Below are 22,484 nucleotides of genomic sequence, written 5' to 3' on the forward strand. Positions count from 1 at the left end.
GAAGACATGATGAAGACTCAGGCTCATGATGAAGACATGATGAAGACTCAGGCTCATGATGAAGACATGATGAAGACTCAGGCTCATGATGAAGACTCAGGCTCATGATGAAGACTCAGGCTCATGATGAAGACTCAGACTCATGATGAAGACTCAGTCTCATGATGAATACTCAGGCTCATGATGAAGACTCAGGTTCATGATGAAGACATGATGAAGACTCAGGCTCATGATGAAGACACGATGAAGACTCAGGCTCATGATGAAGACATGACGAAGACTCAGGCTCATGATGAAGACTCAGTCTCATGATGAAGACTCAGGCTCATGATGAAGACATGACAAAGACTCAGGCTCATGATGAAGACATGACGAAGACTCAAGCTCATGATGAAGACTCAGGCTCATGATGAAGACATGATGAAGACTCAGGCTCATGATGAAGAAATTATGAAGACTCAGGCTCATGATGAAGACTCAGGCTCATGATGAAGACACGATGAAGTGTCAGGCTCATGATGAAGACTCGATGAAGACTCAGGCTCATGATGAAGACACGATGAAGACTCAGGCTCATGATGAAGACACGATGAAGACACAGGCTCATGATGAAGACTCAGACTCATGATGAAGACACGATGAAGACTCAGACTCACGATGAAGACTCAGGCTCATGATGAAGACATGACGAAGACTCAGGCTCATGATGAAGACACGATGAAGACTCAGGCTCATGATGAAGACTCAGACTCATGATGAAGACACGATGAAGACTCAGACTCATGATGAAGACTCAGGCTCATGATGAAGACATGACAAAGACTCAGGCTCATGATGAAGACTCAGGCTCATGATGAAGACTCAGACTCATGATGAAGACTCAGACTCATGATGAAGACATGACGAAGACTCAGGCTCATGATGAAGACATGATGAAGACTCAGGCTCATGATGAAGACATGATGAAGACTCAGGCTCATGATGAAGACTCAGGCTCATGATGAAGACATGATGAAGACTCAGGCTCATGATGAAGACATGATGAAGACTCAGGCTCATGATGAAGAATCAGGCTCATGATGAAGACACGATGAAGTCTCAGGCTCATGATGAAGACTCAGGCTCATGATGAAGACACGATGAAGACTCAGACTCACGATGAAGACTCAGGCTCATGATGAAGACATGACGAAGACTCAGGCTCATGATGAAGACATGACGAAGACTCAGGCTCATGATGAAGACTCAGGCTCATGATGAAGACATGACGAAGACTCAGGCTCATGATGAAGACTCAGGCTCATGATGAAGACTCAGACTCATGATGAAGACTCAGACTCATGATGAAGACGCAGGCTCATGATGAAGACTCAGGCTCATGATGAAGACACGATGAAGACTCAGACTCACGATGAAGACTCAGGCTCATGATGAAGACATGACGAAGACTCAGGCTCATGATGAAGACTCAGGCTCATGATGAAGACTCGATGAAGACTCAGGCTCATGATGAAGACACGATGAAGGCTCAGGCTCATGATGAAGACACAATGAAGACTCAGGCTCATGATGAAGACTCAGACTCATGATGAAGACACGATGAAGACTCAGACTCACGATGAAGACTCAGGCTCATGATGAAGACATGACGAAGACTCAGGCTCATGATGAAGACACGATGAAGACTCAGGCTCATGATGAAGACTCAGACTCATGATGAAGACACGATGAAGACTCAGACTCATGATGAAGACTCAGGCTCATGATGAAGACATGACAAAGAATCATGAAGAAGACTCAGACTCATGATGAAGACTCAGACTCATGATGAAGACTCAGACTCATGATGAAGACATGACGAAGACTCAGGCTCATGATGAAGACATGATGAAGACTCAGGCTCATGATGAAGACATGATGAAGACTCAGGCTCATGATGAAGACATGATGAAGACTCCGGCTCATGATGAAGACTCAGGCTCATGATGAAGACACGATGAAGTCTCAGGCTCATGATGAAGACTCAGGCTCATGATGAAGACATGATGAAGACTCAGGCTCATGATGAAGACATGATGAAGACTAAGGCTCATGATGAAGACATGATGAAGACTCAGAATCATGATGAAGACTCAGGCTCATGATGAAGACATGATGAAGACTCAGGCTCATGATGAAGACATGACGAAGACTCAGGCTCATGATGAAGACTCAGGCTCATGATGAAGACTCAGACTCATGATGAAGACTCAGACTCATGATGAAGACTCAGACTCATGATGAAGACTCAGGCTCATGATGAAGACTCAGGCTCATGATGAAGACACGATGAAGACTCAGACTCACGATGAAGACTCAGGCTCATGATGAAGACATGACGAAGACTCAGGCTCATGATGAAGACTCAGGCTCATGATGAAGACTCGATGAAGACTCAGGCTCATGATGAAGACACGATGAAGGCTCAGGCTCATGATGAAGACACAATGAAGACTCAGGCTCATGATGAAGACTCAGACTCATGATGAAGACACGATGAAGACTCAGACTCACGATGAAGACTCAGGCTCATGATGAAGACATGACGAAGACTCAGGCTCATGATGAAGACACGATGAAGACTCAGGCTCATGATGAAGACTCAGACTCATGATGAAGACACGATGAAGACTCAGACTCATGATGAAGACTCAGGCTCATGATGAAGACATGACAAAGAATCATGAAGAAGACTCAGACTCATGATGAAGACTCAGACTCATGATGAAGACTCAGACTCATGATGAAGACATGATGAAGACTCAGGCTCATGATGAAGACATGATGAAGACTCAGGCTCATGATGAATACATGATGAAGACTCACGCCCATGATGAAGACTCAGGCTCATGATGAAGACATGATGAAGACTCAGGCTCATGATGAAGACATGATGAAGACTCAGGCTCATGATGAAGACATGATGAAGACTCAGGCTCATGATGAAGACTCAGGCTCATGATGAAGACTCAGGCTCATGATGAAGACTCAGACTCATGATGAAGACTCAGTCTCATGATGAATACTCAGGCTCATGATGAAGACTCAGGTTCATGATGAAGACATGATGAAGACTCAGGCTCATGATGAAGACACGATGAAGACTCAGGCTCATGATGAAGACATGACGAAGACTCAGGCTCATGATGAAGACTCAGTCTCATGATGAAGACTCAGGCTCATGATGAAGACATGACAAAGACTCAGGCTCATGATGAAGACATGACGAAGACTCAAGCTCATGATGAAGACTCAGGCTCATGATGAAGACATGATGAAGACTCAGGCTCATGATGAAGAAATTATGAAGACTCAGGCTCATGATGAAGACTCAGGCTCATGATGAAGACACGATGAAGTGTCAGGCTCATGATGAAGCCTCGATGAAGACTCAGGCTCATGATGAAGACACGATGAAGACTCAGGCTCATGATGAAGACACGATGAAGACACAGGCTCATGATGAAGACTCAGACTCATGATGAAGACACGATGAAGACTCAGACTCACGATGAAGACTCAGGCTCATGATGAAGACATGACGAAGACTCAGGCTCATGATGAAGACACGATGAAGACTCAGGCTCATGATGAAGACTCAGACTCATGATGAAGACACGATGAAGACTCAGACTCATGATGAAGACACAGGCTCATGATGAAGACATGACAAAGACTCAGGCTCATGATGAAGACTCAGGCTCATGATGAAGACTCAGACTCATGATGAAGACTCAGACTCATGATGAAGACATGACGAAGACTCAGGCTCATGATGAAGACATGATGAAGACTCAGGCTCATGATGAAGACATGATGAAGACTCAGGCTCATGATGAAGACTCAGGCTCATGATGAAGACATGATGAAGACTCAGGCTCATGATGAAGACATGATGAAGACTCAGGCTCATGATGAAGAATCAGGCTCATGATGAAGACACGATGAAGTCTCAGGCTCATGATGAAGACTCAGGCTCATGATGAAGACACGATGAAGACTCAGACTCACGATGAAGACTCAGGCTCATGATGAAGACATGATGAAGACTCAGGCTCATGATGAAGACTCAGGCTCATGATGAAGACACGATGAACTCTCAGGCTCATGATGAATACTCTGGCTCATGATGAAAACACAATGAAGACTCAGGCTCATGATGAAGACACGATGAAGACTCAGGCTCATGATGAAGACTCAGACTCATATTGAAGACACGATGAAGACTCAGTCTCACGATGAAGACTCGGGCTCATGATGAAGACTCAGGCTCATGATGAAGACATGATGAAGACTCAGGCTCATGATGAAGACATGATGAAGACTCAGGCTCATGATGAAGACATGATGAAGACTCAGGCTCATGATGAAAACATGATGAAGACTCAGGCTCATGATGAAGACATGATGAAGACTCACGCCCATGATGAAGACTCAGGCTCATGATGAAGACATGATGAAGACTCAGGCTCATGATGAAGACATGATGAAGACTCAGGCTCATGATGAAGACATGATGAAGACTCAGGCTCATGATGAAGACTCAGGCTCATGATGAAGACTCAGGCTCATGATGAAGACTCAGACTCATGATGAAGACTCAGTCTCATGATGAATACTCAGGCTCATGATGAAGACTCAGGTTCATGATGAAGACATGATGAAGACTCAGGCTCATGATGAAGACACGATGAAGACTCAGGCTCATGATGAAGACATGACGAAGACTCAGGCTCATGATGAAGACTCAGTCTCATGATGAAGACTCAGGCTCATGATGAAGACATGACAAAGACTCAGGCTCATGATGAAGACATGACGAAGACTCAAGCTCATGATGAAGACTCAGGCTCATGATGAAGACATGATGAAGACTCAGGCTCATGATGAAGAAATTATGAAGACTCAGGCTCATGATGAAGACTCAGGCTCATGATGAAGACACGATGAAGTGTCAGGCTCATGATGAAGACTCGATGAAGACTCAGGCTCATGATGAAGACACGATGAAGACTCAGGCTCATGATGAAGACACGATGAAGACACAGGCTCATGATGAAGACTCAGACTCATGATGAAGACACGATGAAGACTCAGACTCACGATGAAGACTCAGGCTCATGATGAAGACATGACGAAGACTCAGGCTCATGATGAAGACACGATGAAGACTCAGGCTCATGATGAAGACTCAGACTCATGATGAAGACACGATGAAGACTCAGACTCATGATGAAGACTCAGGCTCATGATGAAGACATGACAAAGACTCAGGCTCATGATGAAGACTCAGGCTCATGATGAAGACTCAGACTCATGATGAAGACTCAGACTCATGATGAAGACATGACGAAGACTCAGGCTCATGATGAAGACATGATGAAGACTCAGGCTCATGATGAAGACATGATGAAGACTCAGGCTCATGATGAAGACTCAGGCTCATGATGAAGACATGATGAAGACTCAGGCTCATGATGAAGACATGATGAAGACTCAGGCTCATGATGAAGAATCAGGCTCATGATGAAGACACGATGAAGTCTCAGGCTCATGATGAAGACTCAGGCTCATGATGAAGACACGATGAAGACTCAGACTCACGATGAAGACTCAGGCTCATGATGAAGACATGACGAAGACTCAGGCTCATGATGAAGACATGACGAAGACTCAGGCTCATGATGAAGACTCAGGCTCATGATGAAGACATGACGAAGACTCAGGCTCATGATGAAGACTCAGGCTCATGATGAAGACTCAGACTCATGATGAAGACTCAGACTCATGATGAAGACGCAGGCTCATGATGAAGACTCAGGCTCATGATGAAGACACGATGAAGACTCAGACTCACGATGAAGACTCAGGCTCATGATGAAGACATGACGAAGACTCAGGCTCATGATGAAGACTCAGGCTCATGATGAAGACTCGATGAAGACTCAGGCTCATGATGAAGACACGATGAAGGCTCAGGCTCATGATGAAGACACAATGAAGACTCAGGCTCATGATGAAGACTCAGACTCATGATGAAGACACGATGAAGACTCAGACTCACGATGAAGACTCAGGCTCATGATGAAGACATGACGAAGACTCAGGCTCATGATGAAGACACGATGAAGACTCAGGCTCATGATGAAGACTCAGACTCATGATGAAGACACGATGAAGACTCAGACTCATGATGAAGACTCAGGCTCATGATGAAGACATGACAAAGAATCATGAAGAAGACTCAGACTCATGATGAAGACTCAGACTCATGATGAAGACTCAGACTCATGATGAAGACATGACGAAGACTCAGGCTCATGATGAAGACATGATGAAGACTCAGGCTCATGATGAAGACATGATGAAGACTCAGGCTCATGATGAAGACATGATGAAGACTCCGGCTCATGATGAAGACTCAGGCTCATGATGAAGACACGATGAAGTCTCAGGCTCATGATGAAGACTCAGGCTCATGATGAAGACATGATGAAGACTCAGGCTCATGATGAAGACATGATGAAGACTAAGGCTCATGATGAAGACATGATGAAGACTCAGGCTCATGATGAAGACTCAGGCTCATGATGAAGACATGATGAAGACTCAGGCTCATGATGAAGACATGACGAAGACTCAGGCTCATGATGAAGACTCAGGCTCATGATGAAGACTCAGACTCATGATGAAGACTCAGACTCATGATGAAGACTCAGACTCATGATGAAGACTCAGGCTCATGATGAAGACTCAGGCTCATGATGAAGACACGATGAAGACTCAGACTCACGATGAAGACTCAGGCTCATGATGAAGACATGACGAAGACTCAGGCTCATGATGAAGACTCAGGCTCATGATGAAGACTCGATGAAGACTCAGGCTCATGATGAAGACACGATGAAGGCTCAGGCTCATGATGAAGACACAATGAAGACTCAGGCTCATGATGAAGACTCAGACTCATGATGAAGACACGATGAAGACTCAGACTCACGATGAAGACTCAGGCTCATGATGAAGACATGACGAAGACTCAGGCTCATGATGAAGACACGATGAAGACTCAGGCTCATGATGAAGACTCAGACTCATGATGAAGACACGATGAAGACTCAGACTCATGATGAAGACTCAGGCTCATGATGAAGACATGACAAAGAATCATGAAGAAGACTCAGACTCATGATGAAGACTCAGACTCATGATGAAGACTCAGACTCATGATGAAGACATGACGAAGACTCAGGCTCATGATGAAGACATGATGAAGACTCAGGCTCATGATGAAGACATGATGAAGACTCAGGCTCATGATGAAGACATGATGAAGACTCCGGCTCATGATGAAGACTCAGGCTCATGATGAAGACACGATGAAGTCTCAGGCTCATGATGAAGACTCAGGCTCATGATGAAGACATGATGAAGACTCAGGCTCATGATGAAGACATGATGAAGACTAAGGCTCATGATGAAGACATGATGAAGACTCAGGCTCATGATGAAGACTCAGGCTCATGATGAAGACATGATGAAGACTCAGGCTCATGATGAAGACATGATGAAGACTCAGGCTCATGATGAAGACATGATGAAGACTCAGGCTCATGATGAAGACTCAGGCTCATGATGAAGACACGATGAACTCTCAGGCTCATGATGAAGACTCAGGCTCATGATGAAGACACGATAAAGACTCAGTCTCACGATGAAGACTCAGGCTCATGATGAAGACATGACGAAGACTCAGGCTCATGATGAAGACATGACGAAGACTCAGGCTCATGATGAAGACATGATGAAGACTCAGGCTCATGATGAAGACATGACGAAGACTTAGGCTCATGATGAAGACTCAGGCTCATGGTGAAGACATGATGAAGACTCAGGCTCATGATGAAGACATGATGAAGACTCAGACTCATGATGAAGACTCAGACTCATGATGAAGACTCAGGCTCATGATGAAGCCTCAGGCTCATGATGAAGTCATGATGAAGACTCAGGCTCATGATGAAGACATGATGAAGACTCAGGCTCATGATGAAGACTCAGACTCATGATGAAGACTCAGGCTCATGATGAAGACTCAGGCTCATGATGAAGACACGATGAAGTCTCAGCCTCATGATGAAGACTCAGGCTCATGATGAAGACACGATAAAGACTCAGACTCACGATGAAGACTCAGGCTCATGATGAAGACATGACGAAGACTCAGGCTCATGATGAAGACTCAGGCTCATGATGAAGACTCAGGCTCATGATGAAGACAATACAAAGACTCAGGCTCATGATGAAGACATGATGAAGACTCAGGCTCATGATGAAGACTCAGGCTCATGATGAAGACACGATGAACTCTCAGGCTCATGATGAATACTCTGGCTCATGATGAAAACACAATGAAGACTCAGGCTCATGATGAAGACACGATGAAGACTCAGGCTCATGATGAAGACTCAGACTCATATTGAAGACACGATGAAGACTCAGTCTCACGATGAAGACTCAGGCTCATGATGAAGACTCAGGCTCATGATGAAGACATGATGAAGACTCAGGCTCATGATGAAGACATGATGAAGACTCAGGCTCATGATGAAGACATGATGAAGACTCAGGCTCATGATGAAAACATGATGAAGACTCAGGCTCATGATGAAGACATGATGAAGACTCACGCCCATGATGAAGACTCAGGCTCATGATGAAGACATGATGAAGACTCAGGCTCATGATGAAGACATGATGAAGACTCAGGCTCATGATGAAGACATGATGAAGACTCAGGCTCATGATGAAGACTCAGGCTCATGATGAAGACTCAGGCTCATGATGAAGACTCAGACTCATGATGAAGACTCAGTCTCATGATGAATACTCAGGCTCATGATGAAGACTCAGGTTCATGATGAAGACATGATGAAGACTCAGGCTCATGATGAAGACACGATGAAGACTCAGGCTCATGATGAAGACATGACGAAGACTCAGGCTCATGATGAAGACTCAGTCTCATGATGAAGACTAAGGCTCATGATGAAGACATGACAAAGACTCAGGCTCATGATGAAGACATGACGAAGACTCAAGCTCATGATGAAGACTCAGGCTCATGATGAAGACATGATGAAGACTCAGGCTCATGATGAAGAAATTATGAAGACTCAGGCTCATGATGAAGACTCAGGCTCATGATGAAGACACGATGAAGTGTCAGGCTCATGATGAAGACTCGATGAAGACTCAGGCTCATGATGAAGACACGATGAAGACTCAGGCTCATGATGAAGACACGATGAAGACACAGGCTCATGATGAAGACTCAGACTCATGATGAAGACACGATGAAGACTCAGACTCACGATGAAGACTCAGGCTCATGATGAAGACATGACGAAGACTCAGGCTCATGATGAAGACACGATGAAGACTCAGGCTCATGATGAAGACTCAGACTCATGATGAAGACACGATGAAGACTCAGACTCATGATGAAGACTCAGGCTCATGATGAAGACATGACAAAGACTCAGGCTCATGATGAAGACTCAGGCTCATGATGAAGACTCAGACTCATGATGAAGACTCAGACTCATGATGAAGACATGACGAAGACTCAGGCTCATGATGAAGACATGATGAAGACTCAGGCTCATGATGAAGACATGATGAAGACTCAGGCTCATGATGAAGACATGATGAAGACTCAGGCTCATGATGAAGACATGACGAAGACTCAGGCTCATGATGAAGACTCAGGCTCATGATGAAGACATGACGAAGACTCAGGCTCATGATGAAGACTCAGGCTCATGATGAAGACTCAGACTCATGATGAAGACTCAGACTCATGATGAAGACTCAGACTCATGATGAAGACTCAGGCTCATGATGAAGACTCAGGCTCATGATGAAGACACGATGAAGACTCAGACTCACGATGAAGACTCAGGCTCATGATGAAGACATGACGAAGACTCAGGCTCATGATGAAGACTCGATGAAGACTCAGGCTCATGATGAAGACACGATGAAGGCTCAGGCTCATGATGAAGACACAATGAAGACTCAGGCTCATGATGAAGACTCAGACTCATGATGAAGACACGATGAAGACTCAGACTCACGATGAAGACTCAGGCTCATGATGAAGACATGACGAAGACTCAGGCTCATGATGAAGACACGATGAAGACTCAGGCTCATGATGAAGACTCAGACTCATGATGAAGACACGATGAAGACTCAGACTCATGATGAAGACTCAGGCTCATGATGAAGACATGACAAAGAATCATGAAGAAGACTCAGACTCATGATGAAGACTCAGACTCATGATGAAGACTCAGACTCATGATGAAGACATGACGAAGACTCAGGCTCATGATGAAGACATGATGAAGACTCAGGCTCATGATGAAGACACGATAAAGACTCAGTCTCACGATGAAGACTCAGGCTCATGATGAAGACATGACGAAGACTCAGGCTCATGATGAAGACATGACGAAGACTTAGGCTCATGATGAAGACTCAGGCTCATGGTGAAGACATGATGAAGACTCAGGCTCATGATGAAGACATGATGAAGACTCAGACTCATGATGAAGACTCAGACTCATGATGAAGACTCAGACTCATGATGAAGACTCAGGCTCATGATGAAGCCTCAGGCTCATGATGAAGTCATGATGAAGACTCAGGCTCATGATGAAGACATGATGAAGACTCAGGCTCATGATGAAGACTCAGACTCATGATGAAGACACGATGAAGTCTCAGCCTCATGATGAAGACTCAGGCTCATGATGAAGACACGATAAAGACTCAGACTCACGATGAAGACTCAGGCTCATGATGAAGACATGACGAAGACTCAGGCTCATGATGAAGACTCAGGCTCATGATGAAGACTCAGGCTCATGATGAAGACAATACAAAGACTCAGGCTCATGATGAAGACATGATGAAGACTCAGGCTCATGATGAAGACTCAGGCTCATGATGAAGACACGATGAACTCTCAGGCTCATGATGAATACTCTGGCTCATGATGAAAACACAATGAAGACTCAGGCTCATGATGAAGACACGATGAAGACTCAGGCTCATGATGAAGACTCAGACTCATATTGAAGACACGATGAAGACTCAGTCTCACGATGAAGACTCAGGCTCATGATGAAGACTCAGGCTCATGATGAAGACATGATGAAGACTCAGGCTCATGATGAAGACATGATGAAGACTCAGGCTCATGATGAAGACATGATGAAGACTCAGGCTTGATGAAAACATGATGAAGACTCAGGCTCATGATGAAGACATGATGAAGACTCACGCCCATGATGAAGACTCAGGCTCATGATGAAGACATGATGAAGACTCAGGCTCATGATGAAGACATGATGAAGACTCAGGCTCATGATGAAGACATGATGAAGACTCAGGCTCATGATGAAGACTCAGGCTCATGATGAAGACTCAGACTCATGATGAAGACTCAGTCTCATGATGAATACTCAGGCTCATGATGAAGACTCAGGTTCATGATGAAGACATGATGAAGACTCAGGCTCATGATGAAGACACGATGAAGACTCAGGCTCATGATGAAGACATGACGAAGACTCAGGCTCATGATGAAGACTCAGTCTCATGATGAAGACTCAGGCTCATGATGAAGACATGACAAAGACTCAGGCTCATGATGAAGACATGACGAAGACTCAAGCTCATGATGAAGACTCAGGCTCATGATGAAGACATGATGAAGACTCAGGCTCATGATGAAGAAATTATGAAGACTCAGGCTCATGATGAAGACTCAGGCTCATGATGAAGACACGATGAAGTGTCAGGCTCATGATGAAGACTCGATGAAGACTCAGGCTCATGATGAAGACACGATGAAGACTCAGGCTCATGATGAAGACACGATGAAGACACAGGCTCATGATGAAGACTCAGACTCATGATGAAGACACGATGAAGACTCAGACTCACGATGAAGACTCAGGCTCATGATGAAGACATGACGAAGACTCAGGCTCATGATGAAGACACGATGAAGACTCAGGCTCATGATGAAGACTCAGACTCATGATGAAGACACGATGAAGACTCAGACTCATGATGAAGACTCAGGCTCATGATGAAGACATGACAAAGACTCAGGCTCATGATGAAGACTCAGGCTCATGATGAAGACTCAGACTCATGATGAAGACTCAGACTCATGATGAAGACATGACGAAGACTCAGGCTCATGATGAAGACATGATGAAGACTCAGGCTCATGATGAAGACATGATGAAGACTCAGGCTCATGATGAAGACTCAGGCTCATGATGAAGACATGATGAAGACTCAGGCTCATGATGAAGACATGATGAAGACTCAGGCTCATGATGAAGAATCAGGCTCATGATGAAGACACGATGAAGTCTCAGGCTCATGATGAAGACTCAGGCTCATGATGAAGACACGATGAAGACTCAGACTCACGATGAAGACTCAGGCTCATGATGAAGACATGACGAAGACTCAGGCTCATGATGAAGACATGACGAAGACTCAGGCTCATGATGAAGACTCAGGCTCATGATGAAGACATGACGAAGACTCAGGCTCATGATGAAGACTCAGGCTCATGATGAAGACTCAGACTCATGATGAAGACTCAGACTCATGATAAAGACTCAGACTCATGATGAAGACTCAGGCTCATGATGAAGACACGATGAAGTCTCAGCCTCATGATGAAGACTCAGGCTCATGATGAAGACACGATGAAGACTCAGACTCACGATGAAGACTCAGGCTCATGATGAAGACATGACGAAGACTCAGGCTCATGATGAAGACTCAGGCTCATGATGAAGACTTGATGAAGACTCAGGCTCATGATGAAGACACGATGAAGACTCCTGCTCATGATGAAGACACGATGAAGACTCCTGCTCATGATGAAGACACGATGAAGACTCAGGCTCATGATGAAGACTCAGACTCATGATGAAGACACAATGAAGACTCAGACTCACGATGAAGACTCAGGCTCATGATGAAGACATGATGAAGACTCAGGCTCATGATGAAGAAACGATGAAGACTCAGGCTCATGATGAAGACTCACACTCATGATGAAAACACGATGAAGACTAAGACTCATGATGAAGACTCAGGCTCATGGTGAAGACATGACAAAGACTCATGATGAAGACTCAGACTCATGATGAAGACTCAGACTCATGATGAAGACTCAGACTCATGATGAAGACTCAGACTCATGATGAAGACATGACGAAGACTCAGACTCATGATGAAGACACGATGAAGACTCAGGCTCCTGATGAAGACATGACCAAGACTCAGGCTCATGATGAAGACTCAGGCTCATGGTGAAGACATGATGAAGACTCAGACTCATGATGAAGACTCAGGCTCATGATGAAGACTCAGACTCATGATGAAGACTCAGACTCATGATGAAGACTCAGGCTCATGATGAAGACTCAGGCTCATGATGAAGACACGATGAAGTCTCAGCGTCATGATGAAGACTCAGGCTCATGATGAAGACACGATGAAGACTCAGACTCACGATGAAGACTCAGGCTCATGATGAAGACATGACGAAGACTCAGGCTCATGATGAAGACTCAGGCTCATGATGAAGACTCGATGAAGACTCAGGCTCATGATGAAGACACGATGAAGGCTCAGGCTCATGATGAAGACACAATGAAGACTCAGGCTCATGATGAAGACTCAGACTCATGATGAAGACACGATGAAGACTCAGACTCACGATGAAGACTCAGGCTCATGATGAAGACATGACGAAGACTCAGGCTCATGATGAAGACACGATGAAGACTCAGGCTCATGATGAAGACTCAGACTCATGATGAAGACACGATGAAGACTCAGACTCATGATGAAGACTCAGGCTCATGATGAAGACATGACAAAGAAAAATGAAGAAGACTCAGACTCATGATGAAGACTCAGACTCATGATGAAAACTCAGACTCATGATGAAGACATGACGAAGACTCAGGCTCATGATGAAGACATGATGAAGACTCAGGCTCATGATGAAGACATGATGAAGACTCAGGCTCATGATGAAGACATGATGAAGACTCCGGCTCATGATGAAGACTCAGGCTCATGATGAAGACACGATGAAGTCTCAGGCTCATGATGAAGACTCAGGCTCATGATGAAGACATGATGAAGACTCAGGCTCATGATGAAGACATGATGAAAACTAAGGCTCATGATGAAGACATGATGAAGACTCAGGCTCATGATGAAGACTCAGGCTCATGATGAAGACATGATGAAGACTCAGGCTCATGATGAAGACATGATGAAGACTCAGGCTCATGATGAAGACATGATGAAGACTCAGGCTCATGATGAAGACTCAGGCTCATGATGAAGACACGATGAACTCTCAGGCTCATGATGAAGACTCAGGCTCATGATGAAGACACGATAAAGACTCAGTCTCACGATGAAGACTCAGGCTCATGATGAAGACATGACGAAGACTCAGGCTCATGATGAAGATATGATGAAGACTCAGGCTCATGATGAAGACATGATGAAGACTCACGCCCATGATGAAGACTCAGGCTCATGATGAAGACATGATGAAGACTCAGGCTCATGATGAAGACATGATGAAGACTCAGGCTCATGATGAAGACATGATGAAGACTCAGGCTCATGATGAAGACTCAGGCTCATGATGAAGACTCAGGCTCATGATGAAGATATGATGAAGACTCAGGCTCATGATGAAGACATGATGAAGACTCACGCCCATGATGAAGACTCAGGCTCATGATGAAGACATGATGAAGACTCAGGCTCATGATGAAGATATGATGAAGACTCAGGCTCATGATGAAGACATGATGAAGACTCACGCCCATGATGAAGACTCAGGCTCATGATGAAGACATGATGAAGACTCAGGCTCATGATGAAGACATGATGAAGACTCAGGCTCATGATGAAGACATGATGAAGACTCAGGCTCATGATGAAGACTCAGGCTCATGATGAAGACTCAGGCTCATGATGAAGACTCAGACTCATGATGAAGACTCAGTCTCATGATGAATACTCAGGCTCATGATGAAGACTCAGGTTCATGATGAAGACATGATGAAGACTCAGGCTCATGATGAAGACACGATGAAGACTCAGGCTCATGATGAAGACATGACGAAGACTCAGGCTCATGATGAAGACTCAGTCTCATGATGAAGACTCAGGCTCATGATGAAGACATGACAAAGACTCAGGCTCATGATGAAGACATGACGAAGACTCAAGCTCATGATGAAGACTCAGGCTCATGATGAAGACATGATGAAGACTCAGGCTCATGATGAAGAAATTATGAAGACTCAGGCTCATGATGAAGACTCAGGCTCATGATGAAGACACGATGAAGTGTCAGGCTCATGATGAAGACTCGATGTAGACTCAGGCTCATGATGAAGACACGATGAAGACTCAGGCTCATGATGAAGACACGATGAAGACACAGGCTCATGATGAAGACTCAGACTCATGATGAAGACACGATGAAGACTCAGACTCACGATGAAGACTCAGGCTCATGATAAAGACATGACGAAGACTCAGGCTCATGATGAAGACACGATGAAGACTCAGGCTCATGATGAAGACTCAGACTCATGATGAAGACACGATGAAGACTCAGACTCATGATGAAGACTCAGGCTCATGATGAAGACATGACAAAGACTCAGGCTCATGATGAAGACTCAGGCTCATGATGAAGACTCAGACTCATGATGAAGACTCAGACTCATGATGAAGACATGACGAAGACTCAGGCTCATGATGAAGACATGATGAAGACTCAGGCTCATGATGAAGACATGATGAAGACTCAGGCTCATGATGAAGACTCAGGCTCATGATGAAGACATGATGAAGACTCAGGCTCATGATGAAGACATGATGAAGACTCAGGCTCATGATGAAGAATCAGGCTCATGATGAAGACACGATGAAGTCTCAGGCTCATGATGAAGACTCAGGCTCATGATGAAGACACGATGAAGACTCAGACTCACGATGAAGACTCAGGCTCATGATGAAGACATGACGAAGACTCAGGCTCATGATGAAGACATGACGAAGACTCAGGCTCATGATGAAGACTCAGGCTCATGATGAAGACATGACGAAGACTCAGGCTCATGATGAAGACTCAGGCTCATGATGAAGACTCAGACTCATGATGAAGACTCAGACTCATGATGAAGACTCAGACTCATGATGAAGACTCAGGCTCATGATGAAGACACGATGAAGTCTCAGCCTCATGATGAAGACTCAGGCTTATGATGAAGACACGATGAAGACTCAGACTCACGATGAAGACTCAGGCTCATGATGAAGACATGACGAAGACTCAGGCTCATGATGAAGACTTGATGAAGACTCAGGCTCATGATGAAGACACGATGAAGACTCCTGCTCATGATGAAGACACGATGAAGACTCCTGCTCATGATGAAGACACGATGAAGACTCAGGCTCATGATGAAGACTCAGACTCATGATGAAGACACAATGAAGACTCAGACTCACGATGGAGACTCAGGCTCATGATGAAGACATGACGAAGACTCAGGCTCATGATGAAGAAACGATGAAGACTCAGGCTCATGATGAAGACTCACACTCATGATGAAAACACGATGAAGACTAAGACTCATGATGAAGACTCAGGCTCATGATGAAGACATGACAAAGACTCATGATGAAGACTCAGACTCATGATGAAGAGTCAGACTCATGATGAAGACTCAGACTCATGATGAAGACTCAGACTCATGATGAAGACACGATGAAGACTCAGGCTCATGATGAAGACATGACCAAGACTCAGGCTCATGATGAAGACTCAGGCTCATGGTGAAGACATGATGAAGACTCAGACTCATGATGAAGACTCAGGCTCATGATGAAGACTCAGACTCATGATGAAGACTCAGACTCATGATGAAGACTCAGGCTCATGATGAAGACTCAGGCTCATGATGAAGACACGATGAAGTCTCAGCGTCATGATGAAGACTCAGGCTCATGATGAAGACACGATGAAGACTCAGACTCACGATGAAGACTCAGGCTCATGATGAAGACATGACGAAGACTCAGGCTCATGATGAAGACTCAGGCTCATGATGAAGACTCGATGAAGACTCAGGCTCATGATGAAGACACGATGAAGGCTCAGGCTCATGATGAAGACACAATGAAGACTCAGGCTCATGATGAAGACTCAGACTCATGATGAAGACACGATGAAGACTCAGACTCACGATGAAGACTCAGGCTCATGATGAAGACATGACGAAGACTCAGGCTCATGATGAAGACACGATGAAGACTCAGGCTCATGATGAAGACTCAGACTCATGATGAAGACACGATGAAGACTCAGACTCATGATGAAGACTCAGGCTCATGATGAAGACATGACAAAGAATCATGAAGAAGACTCAGACTCATGATGAAGACTCAGACTCATGATGAAGACTCAGACTCATGATGAAGACATGACGAAGACTCAGGCTCATGATGAAGACATGATGAAGACTCAGGCTCATGATGAAGACATGATGAAGACTCAGGCTCATGATGAAGACATGATGAAGACTCCGGCTCATGATGAAGACTCAGGCTCATGATGAAGACACGATGAAGTCTCAGGCTCATGATGAAGACTCAGGCTCATGATGAAGACATGATGAAGACTCAGGCTCATGATGAAGACATGATGAAGACTAAGGCTCATGATGAAGACATGATGAAGACTCAGCCTCATGATGAAGACTCAGGCTCATGATGAAGACATGATGAAGACTCAGGCTCATGATGAAGACATGATGAAGACTCAGGCTCATGATGAAGACATGATGAAGACTCAGGCTCATGATGAAGACTCAGGCTCATGATGAAGACACGATGAACTCTCAGGCTCATGATGAAGACTCAGGCTCATGATGAAGACACGATAAAGACTCAGTCTCACGATGAAGACTCAGGCTCATGATGAAGACATGACGAAGACTCAGGCTCATGATGAAGACATGACGAAGACTTAGGCTCATGATGAAGACTCAGGCTCATGGTGAAGACATGATGAAGCCTCAGGCTCATGATGAAGACATGATGAAGACTCAGACTCATGATGAAGACTCAGACTCATGATGAAGACTCAGACTCATGATGAAGACTCAGGCTCATGATGAAGCCTCAGGCTCATGATGAAGTCATGATGAAGACTCAGGCTCATGATGAAGACATGATGAAGACTCAGGCTCATGATGAAGACTCAGACTCATGATGAAGACTCAGGCTCATGATGAAGACTCAGGCTCATGATGAAGACACGATGAAGTCTCAGCCTCATGATGAAGACTCAGGCTCATGATGAAGACACGATAAAGACTCAGACTCACGATGAAGACTCAGGCTCATGATGAAGACATGACGAAGACTCAGGCTCATGATGAAGACTCAGGCTCATGATGAAGACTCAGGCTCATGATGAAGACAATACAAAGACTCAGGCTCATGATGAAGACATGATGAAGACTCAGGCTCATGATGAAGACTCAGGCTCATGATGAAGACACGATGAACTCTCAGGCTCATGATGAATACTCTGGCTCATGATGAAAACACAATGAAGACTCAGGCTCATGATGAAGACACGATGAAGACTCAGGCTCATGATGAAGACTCAGACTCATATTGAAGACACGATGAAGACTCAGTCTCACGATGAAGACTCAGGCTCATGATGAAGACTCAGGCTCATGATGAAGACATGATGAAGACTCAGGCTCATGATGAAGACATGATGAAGACTCAGGCTCATGATGAAGACATGATGAAGACTCAGGCTCATGATGAAAACATGATGAAGACTCAGGCTCATGATGAAGACATGATGAAGACTCACGCCCATGATGAAGACTCAGGCTCATGATGAAGACATGATGAAGACTCAGGCTCATGATGAAGACATGATGAAGACTCAGGCTCATGATGAAGACATGATGAAGACTCAGGCTCATGATGAAGACTCAGGCTCATGATGAAGACTCAGGCTCATGATGAAGACTCAGACTCATGATGAAGACTCAGTCTCATGATGAATACTCAGGCTCATGATGAAGACTCAGGTTCATGATGAAGACATGATGAAGACTCAGGCTCATGATGAAGACACGATGAAGACTCAGGCTCATGATGAAGACACGATGAAGACTCAGACTCATGATGAAGACTCAGGCTCATGATGAAGACATGACAAAGACTCAGGCTCATGATGAAGACTCAGGCTCATGATGAAGACTCAGACTCATGATGAAGACTCAGACTCATGATGAAGACATGACGAAGACTCAGGCTCATGATGAAGACATGATGAAGACTCAGGCTCATGATGAAGACATGATGAAGACTCAGGCTCATGATGAAGACTCAGGCTCATGATGAAGACATGATGAAGACTCAGGCTCATGATGAAGACATGATGAAGACTCAGGCTCATGATGAAGAATCAGGCTCATGATGAAGACACGATGAAGTCTCAGGCTCATGATGAAGACTCAGGCTCATGATGAAGACACGATGAAGACTCAGACTCACGATGAAGACTCAGGCTCATGATGAAGACATGACGAAGACTCAGGCTCATGATGAAGACATGACGAAGACTCAGGCTCATGATGAAGACTCAGGCTCATGATGAAGACATGACGAAGACTCAGGCTCATGATGAAGACTCAGGCTCATGATGAAGACTCAGACTCATGATGAAGACTCAGACTCATGATGAAGACTCAGACTCATGATGAAGACTCAGGCTCATGATGAAGACACGATGAAGTCTCAGCCTCATGATGAAGACTCAGGCTCATGATGAAGACACGATGAAGACTCAGACTCACGATGAAGACTCAGGCTCATGATGAAGACATGACGAAGACTCAGGCTCATGATGAAGACTCAGGCTCATGATGAAGACTTGATGAAGACTCAGGCTCATGATGAAGACACGATGAAGACTCCTGCTCATGATGAAGACACGATGAAGACTCCTGCTCATGATGAAGACACGATGAAGACTCAGGCTCATGATGAAGACTCAGACTCATGATGAAGACACAATGAAGACTCAGACTCACGATGAAGACTCAGGCTCATGATGAAGACATGACGAAGACTCAGGCTCATGATGAAGAAACGATGAAGACTCAGGCTCATGATGAAGACTCACACTCATGATGAAAACACGATGAAGACTAAGACTCATGATGAAGACTCAGGCTCATGATGAAGACATGACAAAGACTCATGATGAAGACTCAGACTCATGATGAAGACATGACGAAGACTCAGACTCATGATGAAGACACGATGAAGACTCAGGCTCATGATGAAGACATGACCAAGACTCAGGCTCATGATGAAGACTCAGGCTCATGGTGAAGACATGATGAAGACTCAGACTCATGATGAAGACTCAGGCTCATGATGAATACTCAGACTCATGATGAAGACTCAGACTCATGATGAAGACTCAGGCTCATGATGAAGACTCAGGCTCATGATGAAGACATGACGAAGACTCAGGCTCATGATGAAGACATGACGAAGACTCAGGCTCATGATGAAGACTCAGGCTCATGATGAAGACACGATGAAGACTCAGGCTCATGATGAAGACTCAGACTCATGATGAAGACACGATGAAGACTCAGACTCATGATGAAGACTCAGGCTCATGATGAAGACATGACAAAGACTCAGGCTCATGATGAAGACTCAGGCTCATGATGAAGACTCAGACTCATGATGAAGACTCAGACTCATGATGAAGACATGACGAAGACTCAGGCTCATGATGAAGACATGATGAAGACTCAGGCTCATGATGAATACATGATGAAGACTCAGGCTCATGATGAAGACTCAGGCTCATGATGAAGACATGATGAAGACTCAGGCTCATGATGAAGACATGATGAAGACTCAGGCTCATGATGAAGAATCAGGCTCATGATGAAGACACGATGAAGTCTCAGGCTCATGATGAAGACTCAGGCTCATGATGAAGACACGATGAAGACTCAGACTCACGATGAAGACTCAGGCTCATGATGAAGACATGACGAAGACTCAGGCTCATGATGAAGACATGACGAAGACTCAGGCTCATGATGAAGACTCAGGCTCATGATGAAGACATGACGAAGACTCAGGCTCATGATGAAGACTCAGGCTCATGATGAAGACTCAGACTCATGATGAAGACTCAGACTCATGATGAAGACTCAGACTCATGATGAAGACTCAGGCTCATGATGAAGACACGATGAAGTCTCAGCCTCATGATGAAGACTCAGGCTCATGATGAAGACACGATGAAGACTCAGACTCACGATGAAGACTCAGGCTCATGATGAAGACATGACGAAGACTCAGGCTCATGATGAAGACTCAGGCTCATGATGAAGACTTGATGAAGACTCAGGCTCATGATGAAGACACAATGAAGACTCCTGCTCATGATGAAGACACGATGAAGACTCCTGCTCATGATGAAGACACGATGAAGACTCAGGCTCATGATGAAGACTCAGACTCATGATGAAGACACAATGAAGACTCAGACTCACGATGAAGACTCAGGCTCATGATGAAGACATGACGAAGACTCAGGCTCATGATGAAGAAACGATGAAGACTCAGGCTCATGATGAAGACTCACACTCATGATGAAAACACGATGAAGACTAAGACTCATGATGAAGACTCAGGCTCATGATGAAGACATGACAAAGACTCATGATGAAGACTCAGACTCATGATGAAGACTCAGACTCATGATGAAGACTCAGACTCATGATGAAGACATGACGAAGACTCAGACTCATGATGAAGACACGATGAAGACTCAGGCTCATGATGAAGACTCAGGCTCATGGTGAAGACATGATGAAGACTCAGACTCATGATGAAGACTCAGGCTCATGATGAAGACTCAGACTCATGATGAAGACTCAGACTCATGATGAAGACTCAGGCTCATGATGAAGACACGATGAAGTCTCAGCGTCATGATGAAGACTCAGGCTCATGATGAAGACACGATGAAGACTCAGACTCACGATGAAGACTCAGGCTCATGATGAAGACATGACGAAGACTCAGGCTCATGATGAAGACTCAGGCTCATGATGAAGACTCGATGAAGACTCAGGCTCATGATGAAGACACGATGAAGGCTCAGGCTCATGATGAAGACACAATGAAGACTCAGGCTCATGATGAAGACTCAGACTCATGAT

Source organism: Notothenia rossii, assembly GCF_949606895.1.
Source record: "Notothenia rossii genome assembly, chromosome: 10".
Lineage (NCBI taxonomy): Eukaryota > Metazoa > Chordata > Actinopteri > Perciformes > Nototheniidae > Notothenia > Notothenia rossii.